The sequence below is a fragment of the Argentina anserina genome, chromosome 3 (genome assembly GCF_933775445.1).
Source record: "Argentina anserina chromosome 3, drPotAnse1.1, whole genome shotgun sequence".
Lineage (NCBI taxonomy): Eukaryota > Viridiplantae > Streptophyta > Magnoliopsida > Rosales > Rosaceae > Argentina > Argentina anserina.
The window spans coordinates 31809034-31815033 of NC_065874.1; positions in this window are offsets into that span (position 1 = coordinate 31809034).

The following is a 6000-nucleotide window of genomic DNA, read 5'->3' on the forward strand; positions in this document are numbered from 1 at the left end:
AACAATTGGTCCTCAGACCTGAAATTAAGCATGTAGCACGCGAGATGAGGACGTGTAGTCCAAGACCGTTTCATTCCATGCTCCTCATAAAATCATGATGACCACTCTCCTCTTTCCTGATCAAAGACTCGCGATATAATTTATACTAACAAAAGTTATCTTCATTATCACCAAAATTATCAATTTGTCAATACACGGTTGAAAATTGAATCAAGATCGAAAGAACCAGGGGTATGTACGTAGATGAACAGAGATTCTATAACTCGATATGATTATAAGACATTTGGTAGATCGAGCACATCTTCATTCAAGCATCATCATATTAGAAAGCGCACACTCACAAATTAAGGAGAGAATATTCCATGGCTTTACTACACACCTGAATCGGCATACATACATCACCGGCAACCATGAAGACTCTGACCGGCCCGATGATCTCCTTCGGAACATTTGGTCGCCTCTCAGTGTCATGATCTGAAAATTTCGAGTATGAAACTCTAATTTCGAAATCATGAAAAACGCTAAAACAAATCTCAATAAATCGAAATCGTTTTAATGTCACAGTGGATCATTACTGAGTTCACAATACAACTCAGACAAACCAATTATTACAAACCAAATTTATAATTCAACATTACATCAAATAGAAATGTAATAATCCTCACAAATTCTCACACAAATCCACAATAAATCCTCACCACAAGATGGAAAATGAACGACTTCGAATCTTCAGAGTTGTCCTTCGATTTCCACTAATCGACACCTGCGGAATTATCCCCTACACCATCGAATAGGTGCACCGGGATTGTAAACACAAACCCGATAAGCTTTACAACTCGTATGAGTAAAATAACAAATACCACTCGCATATCAACATATACGAAAACCACAAATCAACAAAGTATAAATGCACTCATGACAAATTAGACGGCCCATCTGGTTGTCTAATAATGTGAAAATATATGAACTCATGAGAATTGGGCAACCCCTCTGTTTACCCAAATGCATTTATAATACAGGTACTCATGAGCGCTGGTACACCTCTGTTACCCCTCATGTAGTACACCGCCGATATTGGACAACCATCTGTCATCCAATATCAAAAATATATGGGTACTCATAAGCCGATAACCCATATGTTACCTCATATGCAGTACCCCGGCAAACAGACTAGAGCTCTAACTGTATCCTAACTTTCGCCCGGCCAAAGGCTAGGTTCCGACATGCCAAACACGTCTGAAGACAAAACTCGTCCGAAGACATTAATTACGTCCGAAGACATAAATCCCGTCCTAAGACAAAAACTCGTCCGAAGACAAAACACGTCCGTAGACAAAATCACGTCCGAAGACAAATCACGTCCGAAGACAAAAACGTTTTAACAATCTCCATGTTAAAACCACACACAATAATCATCATGTCATATTGTACAAATCAAATCACATGCTCGATATATAATCTCGTCATCAAAATGACATATTCACAACGAAATCATAACCGTACATAATATAAAAAACTATATATATGTACCTATTTACCATTTATACAAATATATATATTCCACTATATCATATACATGTCATATTTCATTCTTTAAAATTCTGCATAATCTTGAATCTCCGCAAGGGTAGATTCGTAAATATGTGAGATTTTACTCACCTTATAAGCTTGAGCGTAATTCCACAATTCCGAATGTAAATCATTTTTTTGAATTGTTGATCACCTTGAAAGGATAAGAAAAGAGTTTAGAATCGTTACGTAAACCTTAAATGCCGAAACAGTAATAATGTGTTATAGTTCAGCAATTTATGGTTTTACAGAAGTACTGTTCACAGAGTTACTATTCACGTATTTACTGTACAAATACACAGCATTACGTATTCATGTACGTACACATACTGTTCACGTATTTTTGTACGTATGCATACTATTCAAATGTAAATACTGTCTCAGTAAATAATAATTACTGATTTACCCTTCTGAATTTACTTTTTACATTTACTGAAAATAAATTACATTTGTATTTACCGTACGTAAAATAAATTTACACTTACAGTACGTAAATCCATTTTTACATTCACCGTCGTAAAAATAAATTTTTACAAATTTACTGTTTCAAAAACAGTGTTCACGTGCCGCCGCCGCCCCAAAACCCCTCATTTCTTCCCCCTCTTCCTCTCCACGGTCTCACGCCGCCCCTAACCACCTCCACGCGTCCACACGCGCCGCCTAAGGCGGCGGTAACCCCTCTCATCCAATCCTCCTCCGATCTCCAAAAATCCAACCCAAATTCATCCAAAATCAACACACAAGTGACACAACATCAATCGCATCAATTTCATACCTAGATGTCACGGCGGAGCCCTTGAATCATCGTTGGAGGTGTTTGAGGTGCCGGCGGCGTCGATTGAGCAGCGGTGAAGGCGCGCGGCGAATCGAGGCTCAACCCTTGTCGTTGAGGCTCCAGAGATGAGGAGGGGTGGAGGCGAGCTTGCCTCGAGCACGACGGAGGAATTCTTCGAGCATCGATCTGTCGCGTGGGAGGTTGCGACGGCGAGGTGAGGTGCACCGGGCTCGGGGTCGACTGCGGAGGTCCCTATGGTGCTCTGGAAGCTGGCGGTGAGAGGCACGGCGGCCTGGAGGCGGAGATCGCCGGCGTGGTTTCGAGAGTGAGGGAGAGAGACAATCGGGGAGAGCGAACGAGAGAGGAGAGATAGAGAGAGAGAAAAGGGGGCGGGTGAAGGGTTTCCAGAAATGGAAACCATAATCCCTAAAATTTTCTATTTATACTCTTTTCCAAAATCGGAAACTACTTCCGTCATTAATAACTTTCACGTACGACGTTCGATTCGAACGCGTGACGCGTCCGCGAACTCGTATCGACGCGCTCTACAACTTTCGTGAAGGAAATTTTCACAAACGATCGACGGTGTAAACGTTCCGAGAACGTAACGTTTTCCTAAATAAACGTTCCGAGAACGTTTTAAACTGTCGTGAACCACCAATTGTCGTGTTAAATGAATTTCACAAACTTTATAAATTGAAATCAACTCGATAAATGGTTCCGAAAAGTTTGGATTATTACACTCGGTGTCCTTTGTTCCGCCATACTCCAAAACCTAGCAGGATCAAATTATTATAAAATTTGTGCGGATCGTAGGGTTCGAGTCCAACTTAAGCCCAAGACTTGGTATTGGTCCAGCTTTATAAATTGATTTTTTTTTGCCGGTAAGTTGCCAACTTCAATTAGTTCAATAGAAGATATTCAGGTTAATCGTTGCATCGACGAACACGGCGTCGCCGGCGACACAGGAGCTCGGGGCCACGACGACGAGTCTACCTCCTTCCCCCTAGGCACGATTCCACCGGCGGTGAGGTTCGGATCGAGCCGCTTCAGCTCCGATCTCCTTTCCCCGATCCGAGATCTTGCAGCGGCGATTGCGACGGTTTCCGGTCGGCTTTGGACATGCTGAAGGTATGGTTGTGTCTCTCTCCTTGTGATCTACATTTTTCATGTTGAAAGTTTGTTGATTTGAGGAGCTTTGGTCGGAGGTGGTGGTGGAGTGCGTGCCACCGTCTGTGGCGGCGCGTGGGAGTAGCAGAGGGTGGCAGGGGACCGGTTAACGACTGTGGGCAGTGTAGGAAGTGAAATGTGGGAGTTTTGAGGGCTTCGTGTGAGGTCACACTCACCAGTTTGGGCAGCGTTTTAACGGTAATAAGTCGACGTCGGTGAATTTTACGTATCATTTTTCTAAGCAGTTTATCATGCTATTAGGTGACCGACAAAACGAGTGAGTGAATTACTTTCAGTGTCGTGGAAGTTACACGCATGAGATAAGGTGAGTAATCTCACTATGACGAGTCTACCCTTGACGGTGATTCATATTTACGTTTTCTTAAAAAGATTGAACTATGACATGTATATAATACAGTGGGTTGTGTATTTGCATAAAATGGTAAATACGGTACATGTATATGGGTTGCTGTATTATATATTATTACGTTTTTATTTCCAAATGAGTTTGTACTGTGGCAACTATATTTATATTGTTGAGCAAGAGTGGATTGGTTGTTGTACAATAAACATGTGTTGATTGTTATATTGTACACGGTTTTAACATTGAGTCTTGTTAAAACGTTTTCTGGTCTTCGGACGTTGTTGGCAGTAATTGGAACTGAGCCTTGGCCGGGTGTCGTTTACGATGCAGTTAGAGCTCTAGTCTGTCTGCTGGCGTACTGCATGAGGGGTAACAGATGGGTTGCATGGGTCTCATGAGTATCCATGTTTTTTGTTGATATTGGGTAACATATGGGTTGCCTAGTATCTGTCGGTGTACTACATGAGATGTAACAAATGAGTAACTGGGTCTCATGAGTACCTGTTTTTTAAATGTAATTTGGGTAAACAGATGGGTTGCCCAATGTTTCATGAGTACACATATTTTCCGATATTATTGGACGACCAGATTGGCCGTCAGTGTCTTATGAGTACAAATATCTTTAAATGTCATCAGTCAATTCTTTGTATGCGATGTGTGTTATACTGTTGGTTTACTCATACGAGTTACAAAGCTTACCGGGTTTGTGTTTACAATCTCGGTGCACATATTCGATGGTGTAGGGGATAGTTCTGCAGGTGTGGATTAACAGAATTGGAGGGCTTACTCTGAAGATTGTTGAAGTTTATTTCTTTTATTTGTAGTGAGGATTGTGAGAATTTTACATTTCTATTTATTATAATACTTGAATTATAAACTGGTTATGTATTAATCAAGTCGGCTGAGTCGTACAATGAACTCAGTTTCGATACGCTGTTACTATAAGATGATTTCAATATATTTAAAATTGTTTTAGAGTTTTCACGACTTCGATTTTCGAGTTTTATTATTCGAAATTTCGGGGCTGTAACAGATGGACACAAGAAACACAGTACATGCAATTCCTACACTGCATACTAACTGTCCACCTCGAACATCAAATAAGTAAGCCATTTCTAATTCAGGGAGAGAACCTAATTAAAATTTCTGCAAACTAACAATCTGGGATATCTACAAAGACGTTATACAGTTCTGAAATTTCAATGTCCAACTGGCTGCATTTCGTCATATCAAAGATGAACAGAACAATGAAAAGACTGATGAATACAACAAGAGCAGCAAATTCTTGTCGTGAAGCAAATTTCCTCCCCTGTACAAAGATAGAAAATGAGACAACAATTAATCTTCCTCAGTCAATTCCATTGTCGGCATAAGCAAGAACACAAGAAAGGAGTCATGCACATAGAAATGTAACAAATCATCTAGCTAGTTTGGATGCAAATGTTATCCTTTTTTTTTTTGAAGGAAAGCAAATATTATCCTTAATGATGAACAAAAATATGATTACACTTTTATTAGGAAAGGACATAATACAGGAGAGAAAAAACACACCTACCATTTCCTTAACAAATTAATTAGAGAATGAATGTATCACTCACAATTTATCAGTGGAAACGAAGCACAAAACCAAAGAAAAATCCCAGTTATGACTTAATTGGGACTCTATAAAGTCCTTACAAAGCCAATGTCACAATCAAAAGCACCCAAAATCAGATATTGTATGATACAACCAGAAAACGAATGCAAAAAATACTTAATTTTGAAACTCATATAGTATTCTTTCCATCCTAAATTGATATTATCTGTCATGGAAACAGCAGAACAGAACAACAAATGAGACCAAAGAAAAAGACTAACAGACCATGAGGGAAGTATACCGGTGCGACTCTATCACCGTGAATCCGCTCAAGCTGACTTGATGCAGAACTATGTGGTTGGAGCATGCAGCTTCCTCTGATCAGGTTCTACCTGATCGAACAACTCATCACCATATCCCTGTTGGTGGAATAATTTTTGACCATCTTCACCCTGGTCAGAAAACCCATTGGAAAATGACATTTGAGACCACTTTTCCAGAACGCCTTTCTTCCTTATATGGTCATCACTATGACGCCGTATGTCC